We start from the raw sequence: 16,304 nt of genomic DNA, 5'->3' as shown, positions 1-16,304 counted from the left end.
GTACATAGGGTCGCTATGAGTCGCAAATGACTCGACGGCACATAACAACAACAACAACAACAACAACAACATTTTGGTATGTCTAGAACTGAGAAAATGACCATGATATTAAATTGAAGAAGATATATATATATTGATTAATTTGCCTCTTCAAAAGTTCATTGTCCTATCTTTACAAATTCAGAAGGGGATCAGGATTTTCACTTTTCCAGTCCAGTCAGTCCATCTAGCACTAAGAAAATGTCCTCCACAAAATCTGCATTTTAAGTTTGACCTATTTCTCATTTTGTTTGTTTTTTTGTTTGTTGATTGCCATCAAGTTGAGTATGACGCATAGCGACTCTATGAACAAAAGACCTAATGCCTTTCCACAGGTAGTGTCATTTTTCCAAGTTCATAGAGTTTCTATAGGCATGTGGTTTCAGAAGTTGATGCTCTTCCTGCTCCTAAAACTGTTTTACAGCTGGGAGCTCCATCAAACATTGTCCATGTTGGGAAACCACTATGGCATTCAACATCCCAGTGGCATAAAGTTTAGCATCACAGCAAACCCAGATTATTCCAGCATGGCAAATTGGTAGGAGAATGTTCCTCCAAATATAACAATACTAGTCTCATTTAAGAGTGGTTAAGTGTCATCAGGTCAAATATGACTCATAGTGACCCTATGAACAAAAGACCTGAACTTATTCTATAATTAATATCATTTTTGTATGTTTATAGAGTGGATCCACTCTAGAAGTTGGTTTCTTGCATCTTGGTGAGGGTCATGTAAAGAAAGTTTTGGGTTGTGTTTGATTTGTGATGTTGGTTTTATATGTTAAAAATAATAAATTTTCATTTTCACATAATATGATATATTCTCACCCCTGGGCCAATTGGCAGGATCATGTTAGACAGAAAAGAGATTGAGATGATTAAAATTTCAGGTTGCTTGGTTCCACAATCAACACTCTTGGATATAGCAGTCAGGAAATCCAAAGACTAATTGCACTAGGAAAATCTGTTGTCAGGGACCTCACCTCACCAGACTACTTGTAATTCCCAATAAAAATCAACAATATCAGTCTAGACACTAAGGTGTGCCTGATTCAGGCGATGGTCTTCACAATCATTATGCATCAGAGAGCTGGACAATGGCTGAACAAGAACCAATTTCTTCAATTTGTAGTGCTGGAGTCTTGAACATACCATGGACTACCAAGAAAACAAGTAAGTCTGTCTTGAAGAGGGCAAAACCAAGTTTCTCCTTGGATTTTGAAGCTCCATCTCACATATTTTGGGCGTGTGACCAGGAGGGACTAGTCCTTGGAGAAGGACATCATGCTCTGAAGGGTGGAGGGATAGTACAGGAGAGGAAGATCTTGGATGAAATGGATTGATACAGTATTTGGGGCAAGGGAGATAAGAATGTTGGACTCAATGAAACTGGCTAGAACAAGGGAGGCTTCAGAGCTACTATACATAGGATTGCTGTGAGTTGCAGGTGACTCAATGGCACATAATAACTCAACAACATACCAGATTTAGTTGCATACTCTTTTCTATATTATAGAAATATACACCTATCTCACTGTATAAAGCACAAGTCTTTGCATTTGATCACTGCATTCTTGACCGATAAGCATCAGTATTGATTAGTGCTAAGCTTCTGCCAGAGATAACACTCCCTATCAGTTCCACTTCTACTACAATAGAGAAAATACAAGAGGAAGACTGAGTATATGATACAGTAGTAAATGATTGGCCAGGAAAACCATTTGATTTTTAAAAGCAATGAGCCTGTCTCCAGAGAAGGCAGATTACAAAAACCTGATTTGTTTTTGGGAAACAACTACCACTCAGATATTACCAATGCCTAAAGCTAAGACTGAGATCATTTTTGCCTTCTGTGGCAAGAAATTTCAAACAAAGGTATCTCTTACCTTATGGTAAAGAATTTCAAATACAACACACAAGCAGTACAGAAGAAAAGAAATAGCTTGCCCTTGCTCGCAAATCTTTATCATTGGCATGATGTCCACTAATAACAACAGCAAGATATATTGTCTACATGGCCTAGTGGTAAGAAGCTGTGCTGCAATCCCAAAGGCATGCAGTTAGAATCCACCAGCTATGTGGGAGAAAAATGGACAATCTTTTCCTGCGTGATTTACTGCCTCTGAAAACCTCTTGAAGGGTCAGCTATGGATCGATTCTGACTCAATGGTACACAACCACCACAATATGAGTAAGATATTTAGTCAGATATATCAGTAGATCATTTTCAAATCTAAATAAAATGTCTTTTTTTTTAATTACTGTCGTCAAGTCAGTATGGACTCGTAGGTTTAGTCTCCAGCAGGTTTTTGGAGAGTGCGAATCTCATGGGAAAAACACTAGTCATATTTCTGTAGAGCTACCAGTGGGTCTGCGCTACCAGATAGGGATGTCCTTGGGTTAGCAGTGCAACTCCATGTGGAATAAATGAAAACTTGCAAACTCCTATTCTCCCCATTCTGTTGTTTCTCTTGTAAAAAAAAAAGCCGCAAAAAAACAAAAACAAAAAAACAAACCACCATGCACACACAAAACAAAAAATACACAAAAAAATACAAAACATCAACAACTCAATATGAAATACTAATAACTCAGATAAAGTCGTCAGATTTCACAAGGGCAATTTCTTGGTAAGATAGCAAACCTTTAAATAGGTGACTGTAGGGAAAGAAGCACAAACATTTCTTGCATTGCATCAGCCAACAGTGTGACAATTACAGTATGGGTGTGGGCAAACAAATATTTGATTCAGAAGGAAAAATCAGCCAAGAGATTGTGATTATAATGCATGAGCATATTGCTACCTGAGGGAGTTAGAAACTTTTAAATATAAAGTAGTTCTCATCATCTTCTGAACCTTTTAACTACTAATAATTGGGTACTTTGCTGATGATGCAGAACAATTTTCAAGCTGATTAATAGGTCATGTGTGTAGAAAAGGCACCCCCCCGTTCATAAAACAATTATGTTAATCCTCTAAATTTTTCAAGGATTATGAAATATTCTAATCTTTGAAGAATATAGGTTTAGTTGCAGATGGTGTTTATATATTACTTGTTGAGCTTATTAACATTTTTGAATTTCACATATTTTATCCTCACAACCTCAAGAGAACTCTAATATAGAGATTATTACCAGTCATTTAAATTTGGTAAACAAAGATTCCAAAGCAATTTAGAGGTCTATCCAGGGCCAAGCAGCTAGTTAAGAGAAGATAGGAACAGAATTTTGATTTCCTGGCCCCGTGCTATTGTCAAAGACTCAACAAATGAATATTTTAACAGTTAATAAAAGTGAAGGAAATCTGGTCTCCATTCAAAGTCTTAACTTCATTTGGTTCATTTTAGATGTTTGCAATGATAACACAGTTTCAGTTTGCACCTATAAAAATTAAAACTTGCTTATTTTACTGAGTAGATTGATAAATTGAGTTAATATCTGTGATAAGAACAAAATTATGTGAGTAAATATACTACCCTGGATTTACCTTATTTTTCCATATACTGACTATTGGATGTTATTATACTTTTTAAAGGATCATAACTGGTTTGAATCCTAATGGATACTCAAGCAACAAATCATTCCCCAAAACCAAACAAAAACACTAATCAATTTCAATTCAGCAAAAGAGGGGAAAATCCTCAATATAATAGAAGGAATAACAAGGTACCTACAACAATGTGCTTAAATTCAGCTGATGTAAGGAGGGCACAGGATTGGACTGTGTTTTGTTGAATTGTGGCTATGCCTCAGAGGCAACTTGATGGTGCCTAACAACGGCAATTCTACTACACTGCCCAAGTGGTTTTCCAGTCTGTAAATCTTTATGGAAGCTGACTGCCACGTTTTTCCCCATGGAATAGATTGTGTGCTTGAACTACAACATTTTGGCTAGTGACTAAGCATTTTAATCATAGCACCACCTGGTTTCCTTAACAGAAAACCACAAATGATATCCTGGTGGAGTAAGGATTTTTCCTAAGTATATCCCAAAGTGTAAACGTATTTTACCACATTTTTATGCAATTAACTAATATTCTAATTCCAGTTAGAGAAAGATAGATACAAAGATGATCAATTTCCAGATAGTGTGAAGTCAAAAGGAGGAGGGGAAATTAATCATGGGGTCACACAATTTGATGTGGGGTGTTTAAGGAAATGAGAAGGAACTGGTGTGAAAAAAAAAGGTGTTTGAATTTTGTAAATAAACTAGTGTAATAAAAAGTATTTTTTAAAAGGAGGAGGAGATTGAATGGGTGACTTGACTTTGATTATGGAAGGTGTTTCCTTTCAGATAAGAGGATTCTAACCATCGAATCTGGTAACAACAGTTAGCAGGCTGCTAATAAGAATAAAAAGTGACAGAGAATGCCAGCCTGGTTCAAGGAAGTTATGGTTCGTTTTTTTTAAATTTGATTTTACATGAATATTTCTATTTAAAAACCTTGGAGAGGGATATGACGCTCAGATTGGAGAAGGTAAGGAATTCAACCAGGTGGCTTGACATAGTGCAGTGACTGCCACAATGAATGGGCTCTAGTTTGTGAGGAAGTATGAAGATGGCACAGGATAAGATAGGGTTCAGGTCTGTTGTTTATAGGTTTGCTATGGGTCATATTTGACTCATTGGCACCTAACAACAACAACAACACATGAACAGGATACCTACTGTTGATGGTGTGTGCATGATTTGGACAAGGTGATGGCACTACATAAGACTAAGGGACAATTATTTGGTAAAAACTTTGACATATGCAATTTTGCAGCAACAGCAATAATAAGCAAAAATACTTGAAAGACCACATAGGTAGCTGTGTATGTATGTAAGAAGAAATATGTGCATATATTACATTAGGCAAATCACCTGCAAAAGACTTCTTTTAAGTATTTAAAGTAAATAAATGAACACAAAGATGTTACTCTGAGGTTAAGTTGAAAAAAAGACTACAGAGGAAAATAATATTTCTTATAAAATGATAGATTAGGTGATACACAGAATCCCTCTAATTCTACAATTTTATGATTCTATTAACTATACCTATACCGTCTCTGAATGACACAAAATTGGTGTTACATTACTAACCATAAAAGTTTGGTGCTTTAAACATAACCAGTGTTGTCATGGAAGAAAGGCCTGGCAATTACTTCTATAAGACTAAGACCAAAAATACCCTGGTTAGCAGTTTTCCATAACACCCGGGATCATCATGAGTCAGATTCTTCTTAGTGGCTACAAGACAAAAATCATTATACTTCTTTGGAGCAACTTAAAGATAAAAGAAATATGAGTTATTGTGTGCTTATGAGAAGGAACAGACACATAGCTGACCCTCCAGTGGGTTTTCAGAGACAATAAATCACGTGGAAGGAGACTGCCCATCCTTCTCCCACAAAGCAGCTGGTGGATTCAAACTATGTGTCTTTGGTATTGCACTGCAATTTCTTACCATGAGGTCAGTAAAATCTAGAATAAAGTTAAATCAACTACTTAGAAAAAAATTACACCTAGAACATGAATTTATGTTTCAAGGCTCAAAATAAGATTGACAACAGAACTTTGTTGGTGTTGTGTTAGATGACCTCCAGTCAAGTACAACCTATAGCGATGCTATGAAGAAAGATTTGAACCCTGTTTTATCCTGTGCCTTCCTCACAACTTCTGACATCTTGAGCTATGTACATACATTGTGACAGTTGTGTCAATCCATTTTATTGAGCGTTTTCCTCTCTTTCATCTACCCTCCACTTTTCTAAGCATAATGTCCTTCTCCAAGGAATGGTCTCTCTCCTAGCAACACACCCAAAGTATGTGAGATAAAGCTTTATCTTCTTTGCCTTGAAAGAACACTCTAGCTGCACTTTCTACAAGACATATTTTCCTATTCTTTTTTCAGGACATGGGATGTTCAGTACCACAGCTCTAATACCACAGCTCAAAGGCGGCAATTCAACTTTTGTCATCTTTGTTCATTGTCCAGCTCTCAAATGCATAACAAATGAATGAAAAGACCATGGTATCACTCAGGAGCACCTTGGGCTTTAAACTGACATAAGTGCATCTCAATAATTTGGAGTGGTCCCTCACAGCAAATTTTCCCAGTGCAATATGACTTCTGATCTCTTGACTGCTGGTCCCAAGTATATAGACTGTGGATTCAAGTAAGAAGAAGTAGCTGGAAGTTTTAATCTTCTCTCCAACTATCATGATGTTGCCTATCGAACCACTGGTATGAATTTTTTTTTCTTTTTTTAATTAATTTTAATGAAAGTTTACTGAGACTTAGGGTTTCCACTCATTCATTGTTGCACTTTTCTCCCTGCCCATTCCCTCCCCCTCAATTTGCTCTTCTTTTTGAAAAGTAAAATTCTTTCATTGTTAATCAATCCCTCCCCCTAAGTCCACTCCAATGTATAGCCTTCATTCTGGACTCCTATCATGACAATAATACCTAATCATAAATCCCTTTTAAACAGTTCTCTCCCTCATCTGTATCAATGTGGTATACATTATTTATCCCCTCTTTCTCAGTCTTCCCTCAACCCCGATGTCAGTCCCGTTTTACAACAGTGGTCCTATGCAATATACAATCTATACTGAAAGCTAGATTCTTTGATCTTCTGTAGCAAGTGCTTCAAGTCCTTACGTTCAGCAAGCATGGATGTGCCATTTGTCTAACAGATTATTGAAGTGGCTTCCTCCAATCCTGATGCCATATCTTTTTCATAGAGTCACTTTCTCAAACAATTTATCCATGAGAAAGATTGAATAGGTATGGAGACAGAATACAATCCCAGTGCACACCTTTCTTAATTATAAAGCTTATACCATTCCCTTTTTCTGTTCTCACAATAGCTTCTTGGTTGAGGTACAAGTTTCACGTGAGTTCAATTAAGTGTTCTGAGATTTCCATTTTTCTCAATGTTAGCTATAATTTGTCATGATCTAATTTTATCCTTTATGTTATGAAAACAGAACTCAGAAACAATTTATATGAAAGGAAGTGAAACAGAAGTATTGCTCTTCAAATTGTTTCACATGATAGGGCTAGAATCCTCAAAATTTAGGGAAAAAAGAAAAAAGTTAAATGGTATTCACCAAGCACTTGAAGGATTAATATCTGTCTTTTTTTAACACCTTGTGATAAAATATTATAATATAATCCTATAATTTCTGCACCACTTATTTGACGTTTCATCCCTACATGAATAAACCATGTTTGAGCCAAATGTGTTTTTCATGCATATATCAAGCGGCAGTGCCAGCATTTTGATCTCAAGGTACATCAACCACATGTTCCTTTATTTAGGAATTTTAAACTGGGCAAAATCAAGGATGAATAATTTGGTGAACTTGCTCTCTGAACATAAGTTTCTGTCTCTCTATGACATCTGGTAAAAATATTTGACCTTTAGTCTGCCTTAGTTGCTCATCCACATTATTATATTCTTGCTTTAAAATATATTTTTAATAACTGGATCAAACTTGTATGCATATTTCTAGGGATAAATTCATACAGTAGAATGACGCAGCTTTACTCACTTACTCCTGGCTTCCAGTCTAGTCTGACTCCTAGTCACTTCCCTCCAGGTTTTTGATGCTAGAAATCATAATTGGGAGTGCACTGTCCATGTTTCTCCTTCAGATCAAGTTCAGATACCAAATATTTTAAAATTAAAGATAAACAATGTCTGATCTTAATATAATTTGAGTCAGTGTTTTATTGTCATTAATCAAGAGATTCCTTATTTTCCAGAGATCTTTATACTGAGAGCTCCATCAACTTCACTATGTAATTCTTATACTGTTAACTGATCAATGGTTTGAATCTATCAGTTTTTTTGAGGAAGGAAGGTGAGGCAGTCTCCTCTCACAAGAATTACAGCTTCAGAATCCCAGTGGATTCCCAATATGAGTTGGAATAGACCTGAGGGAAGTGGGTTTAATTTACTTTTTTAAATTTTAGTTTTCACATCTGAAAAGAGACACTTGGAAAATAGCTTTTTACAAATTTAATGTGTGGATCATAACAAACTGTGGCTGACTCTGAGAAGAATGGGAATCCCAGAACACTTGATCGTTCTAATGCGAAACCTATACTTGGACCAAGATGCAGTCGTCAGAACAGAGCAAGGAAACACTGCATGGTTCAAAACTGGGAAAGGCATATGCCAGGAATGTGTCCTATCTCCATAACTTTTCAACCTGTATGCAGAACAGATCATCTGAGAGGCTGAGCTCTATGAGGAGAAGTGTGGCATCAGGATTGGTAGAAGATCTATTAACAATCTGCGTTATGCCAATGACACAACCCTGCTTGCTGAAACTGAGGAGGACCTGAAACGCTTGCTGCAGAGGGTCAAGGACTGCAGCCTTCACTATGGATTGAAGCTCAACATCAAGAAGACAAAGATTCTCACTACTGGACCAACTGAAGCATCAGGATCGATGGTGAAGGGATTGAGATTGTTAACAACTTTAGTCTGTTTGGCTCCACAGCCAACACTCTTGGCCCCAGTAGCCAGGAAATCAAAAAACGTATTGCGATTGGAAAGTCTGCTATTAGGGACCTCTCCAGGGCACTAAAGAACAATGGTGTCACTCTGGAGACTAAGGTGCATCTGATACGGGCTATGGTCTTTGCAATCACTTGTTATGCATCAGAGAGTTGGACAATGACTAGAGAGGATAGAAGAAGAATTGATGCCTTTGAGCTATGTGCTGGAGAAGAGTATTGAGGGTACCATGGACTGCTAAGAAAACAAATTCATCCTGGAGAGGGTTAAACCAGGCTGCTCCTTGGAGGCAAGGATTCTGGGGCTTTGTCTGACATACTTTGGACATGTAAGGAGGGAGAGGTCCTGGGAGAGGGAGATCATGCTTGGGAGGGTGGAGGGAAGGCTCAGGAGGGGAAGACCCTCTATGAAGTGGATTGATTCAGTGACTGGGGTAATTGGGATGGGTGTGTCAGAGGCAGTGCAATTGGCACAGGATAGAGCAGAGTTTAGGGCTGTTGTACATAGGGTCGCTATGAGTCATAAGCAACTTGACGGCACATAACAACAGCAACAACAATGTGTTTAGTAAATCCATGTTTTCTATGTTTACTTACTTATGGTTATGTAGAGTTTTTTTTTTTATAAAAATTGGCTTAAAAGTCACAGATTTAACCTTTTATATATACATATTTTAAGTCACAACAGGTAATATGATTATAATCTGTGCACATATAATCAAATCATTGTATCTATGCCCTAACAATTAAGTTTGGAAACTATAAAACATATATAAACCACAAAATTTGTCTTTCACAGAAAAATACGGCATTCTTTAAAAGCCAGGTGCAAGCACAATCAAGGCAAACCAAACTCACTGCTGTTCGATAGCTTCTGACTCAACAGCGAGTGACCCTCCATCAAGTGTCGGAGACTATACATCTTAACAGGAGACTGTCCACCTTTCTTATTTGGAGAAGCTAGTGGGTATCTACTGCTGACCTTTCATTTGCAGTCTAACATTAAATCTCTAGTGTCTCTGTCAATTCTGCTTTACTACAGTACAATTGAGCAAGAGTTTTTGTTTTCTTTTGTTTTGCCTTACCTATAAAGGCATTAATAGTTTTGCATATCTCATAAGCAAAAAACTATAAAACTGTGTATTATTATTGGTATCTTTAGTTTAATCTCAGATAAGGAATTAAAATTAAGGGACTCTGAACCAATTCATTCCAGTTTGACACTCTTCTGAATTTTAACATACAGACCCCACATTGACCGATTCAGAATTTACATTTTAATGAGAAGAATCAAGCCTGAATTAATCAAACACTAAATTGATCATATTCTTTAAAAATATAAGAATGTAAGATCTGAACTGACTGCTATTAATGTGATTCTTTGTGGATTAGTCTCATTGATTACATGGCTTTAAAATCTTTGGGTATTTTTTAACAGATCAAGTTTCTCTTCTTCTAAGTTATTGGAATGAGGTGTGATGACTTTCAGCATCAAGAAATATAAATTGGAAGCAGGCAAAGTATTAATTAAACATGACACTCTGATTATTTAAACCTTCTATTAAAGTTGATTATTCAGAGCATGTTGATAGCCTGTTCTTCAAAAATGACTGATGATATCAAGCTTTACTGACTTCCTCTAAGTCTAGTATTTCCCAACTCTTCAGAACAGAAGGAATAAATGAAGTGAAAAGAACACTAGATAAAAGCTTAATAGACAAACTGACTTATCTCAGACCTCCAAGGTCAAAGCAAAGCAATTCATTTTTTAGCTTTCATCAACACAAGACATGATTTATCAATCTAAGAGCAGGATTACAAACATTATACATCTCAATGATATGTTCTTCTCACTGTGTAACTTTTTGAACAATGATAAATTGCATAGTTCTCACAAAAGTAATGTCAGAAGGCAGAGCTCATTAAATTTGCAAATAAAAGCACTTTCACTTTTAAAAAGAAATGTATACATTAGCAATCATTATTAGTACACATTCCATTTTTTAAAAAACATTTTGAAACTAGATAGTCCTTGGAAGCCAATTACTTTCATAGTCAAAACTTTGGACACTGATCACACTAAATACTATAGCTGTCAGCTTCCCTGCTACAGGTAATTATTAAAAGCTAAATCCTCACAGTTTTATAAAAGTTCAATGATAATTACTGTATTTTCAGATAAATATAGTCAATATTTCCTAAAATACTATTATCAAATTTTGAGTACCACATTTACTTTTTTGTTTTGTTATTTCACTTTTATTTTTAAAAGGGAACATATTGTAGTAACAAAGACCATAGGAACCTTTCTTACCACTCTAAGTTTTATCATGTAAGCAAGAATTTTGCTAAACAAGTTAGAAGTAATGCTTGACCAAAAAAAGTAGTGACAGTTAATAAAAAAAGATGTCAGGAGCTAGTTATTTTTATTCTGTTCATCTCCCAGTTTCTCTTTTAAGCGTTACCACAATTAAGAAACTATTGTATAAAGCATGCTTATAACAGCGATTCAGAAATTATTCCATAGGGTACTATCAGGTAATTTGAAAGATTTCACTAGAAATAAATTACATTTAAAGAGTAGTTAATTGTGGTCAAAAAGCTTGCTTTGCATTCTGCAGATTTTTAAATCACATGAGTCTTTTTACTAACCTAAATTAATGAAAACCTTTTTCTATTAGGTCACAATTTTAGGGACATTTTATTGTCTAGGTGGAGGATAGTAAAAGGTGATATATCTTCACCTGATGATTCATTTCACCAGCTGCCAGAAAGGTGCACATTGCAATGCACCTGGAAACATGCAACTGTGAGTGATTGGGAAAGACATTTATCCTGGCAAGTCACAAAGGAGATGGAATCGTAATTATTCTCCCTTGTAAATGGAGATATTTTTTAATTACTTCTACCTACAAAATAATACATACTACATATTTGAACTGGGACCACATAATTTTATTATCTGTTCTATACTTAAACTACAAATATTCTTTCTGTCCTTCTTGAACATCTGGAAAGGCACTGTCACATGTGGAACCCTCCTCCTGGTTTTGTCCCTGGGCAGAGTGACATGCAGCAGAGTCCGTCTCTCCTTTGGACTACACCTGTTCACCCTCCCCACATTTTTGCTCTCTGTTTTCCTTGTGTGGCTGAGCGTGAGGCTGAGACCACTCAGCATAAGGCTCTGGGCTCCAAGGCTGAGTGCGGTGGGCAGGGTAGCAATGGGCCAGGGTAGTGGGAAGGTTCCTTCTAACAGGCAAATAAAAAAACACCCAAAACCAAGAAACTACAAATATTTTCCATCTATTGTTTATGTTTTAAAATACATGGACTAATATTATTATTATTATTATTATTATTACATTTTCTCTAATACTTGGGCTAAAATGCTTAAAACTTTTAGTTTCTCTTGTTAAAAAATACATAATACATGAAACTTTACTCTGCAGTAAGAGAATTTTTGGAATTCTCTCACGCCTATTTTATTTTTTTTTTCTCTCAATGCAAGACATTTTTTTAATGTTCATCCTCAGGTCCCTTATTTTTTTTCTTAATTTTATTAATTTTAATGAACATTTACGGAGATTTTGGATTTATTTTGAGTAAATGAAGGTGATGATATATACTTCATTTTACTTAAATCCATCTGAAATTCAGGTCAATTTTATTGCAAGCATAAAGTTTGGATGACTAACTGAAAGGTTAAGAGTAGAAATGTACTATTTATCCTGTGGGAGAAAGATGGCTGGTCCCGTCCCTTAAATATTTACACCTTCTAAAACCTGATAAAGGGCTGCTATGGGTCAAATTTGACTCAGCAGTAGTAGGTTTGACAGCAGATCTGATTTGATTTTTTGTTTAAACTGCTAAATAACATTAAAATATATATATAATCTATGACTATTCCTAAAATATTGAAATGTTGTCTATGGTAATCTGATCATTGTCCATTTTTTAAAGTAACGAATGTTCTCAGTAACAACCTGCTGAATAATTCACCATTGCAAGAACAAGGGAACAGCCCACGTGTCCAATCACAAATGAATCTATTGAGAATCTGTGGTACATTTATACAATGGAATACTACGCAACATGCAGGAGCAATGATTTTGTAAATTACTATGTAACTTGGGAGGGATTGGGGAGCTTTATGCTGAGTGAACAAACTCTGTTCCACAAGGACAAATACTGTATAAAATCATTATTGTAGAATGAGTATGAGTATGGGGAGGGGGGCAGTTAGAAGATACTTAACAAACTATACCATCAGGCTCCTTCTCTGACATTAAAATAAAAACCCCAAACCCACCACATCAAGTTTATTCTGAATCATGATGACCCGCTAGCATGTTTCAGAGGCTGACTATCTTAAAAGAGTGTCCATCTTTCTCCCTCTGAGTTGCTGGTATGTTCTTTCTGCCAACGTTTCTTTAGCAGCTTGACATTTAATCTTCTATGTGATCAGGGCTCTTTTTCTCTATGATTGTCCTCACTTATTGCCCTCAAGCCAAAGAGACTCATAGCTGACCCTTCGGAGGGTTTTCAATAGCTGTGAATTATATATGAGAAGACTGCTCATCTTTCTCCTGAAGAGTCTCTGATTGGTTCATACCACCACAAAGGTGTTAGCAGTGCAACTACCTACAGACTACATCACAGCTTCCCTCTCTATAGAGGGAAGATACTATACTATACTATACTATACTATACTATACTATACTATACTATACTTGTTCTTTTTGGAATGTTTTTAGACTTAGAAGAGCTCATCATAAACCAAAGTAAGCCTTTGTATACAAGGGAAACTCAATAAATATCTTATATTCACAGGAACCAAAATTTGACCTTAAGTCTATCCCACCCGAATTTCAAAACCATCTCGGGATTTGAGGCCTTGAGCACCAATGAGCATAGACCAAATGAGCTCTGGGAGGATACCAAGAAAATCATCCATGAAGAACGCAAAAGATCATTACAAAGGCTGAAGAAGAAGAAAAGACCAAGATGGATGTCAGATGAGACTCTGAACATTGATTTAGAGCACCGAGAAGCTAAAGTTAAAGGAAGAAACCAAGAAATCAAAGAGCTGAACAGAAAATTTCAAAACGCAGCCCGGGACAACAAAGCAAGAAACTATCATGAAATGTGCAGAGAGCTGGAGTCAGAAAATCAAAAGGGCTGAACTCTCAGCATTTCATAAGCTGAAGAAGATGAAAAACAAATTCAAGCCACGGGTGGCAATATTTAAGGATAGTTTGGGTAGAATGTTAAATGATCCAGGAAGTATCAAAAGAAGATGGAAGAAGTACACTGAGTCATTGTATCAGAAGGAATTGGCTGGCACAGAAGAATTTAATGAAATAACATATGAGCCTATGGTGATGAAGGAGGAAGTTCAAATTGCTCTGAAGGAATTGGCAAAAGACAAAGCTCCAGGAATTGATGGCATACCAATTGCTATATTTCAACAAACAAACACTGCCCTGGATGTGCTCACTAAGTTGTGCCAAGAAAACTGGAGAACAACCAGCTGGCCGACTGACTGGAAAAGATTGATATTTGTTCCCATTGCAAAGAAAGGTGACCCAAGAGAAAGCAGAAATTATCAAACAATATCATTAATATCACATGTAAGCAAGATTCTGCTGAAAATTATCCAAAAATGTTTGGAACATTATGTCAACAGAGAACTGCCAGATGTGCAGGCTGGATTTAGACGAGGTTGTGGTACTAGGGATATTATAGCTAATGTTAGATGGATCTTGGCAGAAAACGGAGAATGCCAGAAGAATGTCATTAACTATGCAAAAGCTTTTGACTGTGTGGATCACAACAAGTTGTGACTGACTCTGAGAAGAATGGGAATCCCAGAACATTTGGTTGTACTAATGCGAAACCTATACTTGGACCAAGAGGCAGTAGTCAGAACAGAGCAAGGAGACACTACATGGTTCAAAATCAAGAAGGAGGTCCATCAGGGATGTATTTTGTCTCTGTACCTTTTCAATCTGTTTGCAGAACAGATCATTCGAGAAGCTGGGCTGTACAAGGAGGAATGTGGCATCAGGATTGGTGGAAGATCTATTAACAATCTGCGTTATGCAGATGACACAAGCCTGCTTGCTGAAACTGAGGAGGACCTGAAGCACTTGCTGCAGAAGGTCAAGGATTGCAGCCTCCTATATGGATTGAAGCTCAAGAAAACAAAGATTCTCACCACTGGGCCAAATGGCAGCATCAGTATGGACGGTGAAGAGATTGAGACAGTTGACTTGGCTCCACAGTCAACACTCTTAGTAACAGCAGTCAGGAAATCAGGAGAAGAATTGCATTGGGAAAGTCAGCTGTGAGGGACCTCTCAAGATTACTGAAGAACAACGACGTCAGGCTAGAGACTAAGGTGTGCCTGATCTGGGCTATAGTCTTCGCAATTACGTGCAATCAGAGAGTTAGACTGTGAATAGGGATGACAGAAAGAGAATTGATGCCTTTGAGCTGTGGTGCTGGAGAAGAGTGTTGAATATACCATGGACTGCTAGAAGAACAAACAGGTTTGTCCTGTAGAGGGTGAAGCCAGAATATTCCTTGTAGTCAAGGATTCTGAAGCTTCGTCTGACATACTTTGAGCATGTTGCAAGGCAGAGTGAAAGAGCAGCGCAGGAGAGGAAGACCTTCGATGAGATGGATCGATTCTGTAATTGGTATGGTGAGAATGAGTGCGTTTGAGATGGCTAGGTTGGCCCCGAATAGAACGACATTTAGAGCTCTTGTACATAGTGTCGCAATGAGTCGCAAGCGACTTGATGGCACATAACAACAACAACAACAATAAGATTCATCTTTTATCTGTGCTGTAAATTACACACTAATTACTCTCAAAAACAAAAAAGAGAAATTCATTTATACCTCTATGTATATGTATGGATTTAGAATTGAAAGGTAGCTAATCATATCTAAGAAATGCTAAAAGAATTACCTCCTGATAAGTATGTTCTCCACCATAAATGCAATTATAAATATGACAGAACTGTCACAAATTAGTCATTATCTATCAAGAAAAATAAAGTACATAATTATTTACATAAATTAAACCAGGCAGTATTAAATATTATTTTAACCACAATTCTTTATTTATGTGCACTGAAACTCAAATTATCCAAGTACATCTAATTTAATCAAATATAATATGCCAAACTTAACTGGTATATCATTTACCAACATACATGGTGCCAAAATTTCTTAGTTTACTTTAATTTGAACTGCAAACCCTTAGGCATATTCCCTGATGCCTATGCTGTAGTGACTCATCTTTGAAATTGTCATTCTCTTTCCTGGAAATGTGTTTATTTCCCCCTTTTACTCATTCTTTCATTTTCTTGTGCTTTGCTTATACCTAGAGAACAACAACGCATCATTTGAGACTCTTTATAAGCAAATGCTACCCTTGATAAAGCTATTCATTTGCTTTTGATATTTTTGCAAGGCTGGTTTAAAAAATAATCTAGTATGTATAAATCATTGTGTGATATGTGTGTGTATTTTTTATATATTTTACTGACTAGACTATAAAATAACTAAATCATTACATAAGATGTTTCTAGTATAGTAGTTGGTCCATGGTAGCTGGTAAATAAACAGTAATTCACAACTTTGGAGGTTACTCAAGGTGACCTGGTAGTGCAATTATTACTCAAGTTAGTACTCAAATGCTAAAAAAAAGGTCACCAATCAAAATTCAACTCTCTCTCTCTC

General features: G+C 36.5%; 1 protein-coding gene across 1 annotated transcript in view; it reads right to left on the bottom strand.

Annotated features, from left to right (window-relative positions):
* Positions 1-16,304, bottom strand: part of SLC7A11 (solute carrier family 7 (anionic amino acid transporter light chain, xc- system), member 11) — a 113,223-nt gene that overhangs the window by 49,859 nt on the left and 47,060 nt on the right. The gene's annotated exons all lie outside the window — the stretch shown is intronic.

The sequence above is a fragment of the Elephantulus edwardii genome, unplaced genomic scaffold (genome assembly GCF_000299155.1).
Source record: "Elephantulus edwardii isolate Elephantulus edwardi_28Jun2011 unplaced genomic scaffold, EleEdw1.0 scaffold00448, whole genome shotgun sequence".
In the NCBI taxonomy this organism is placed as follows: domain Eukaryota; kingdom Metazoa; phylum Chordata; class Mammalia; order Macroscelidea; family Macroscelididae; genus Elephantulus; species Elephantulus edwardii.
This window is presented reverse-complemented; position numbering and strand designations above follow the sequence as displayed.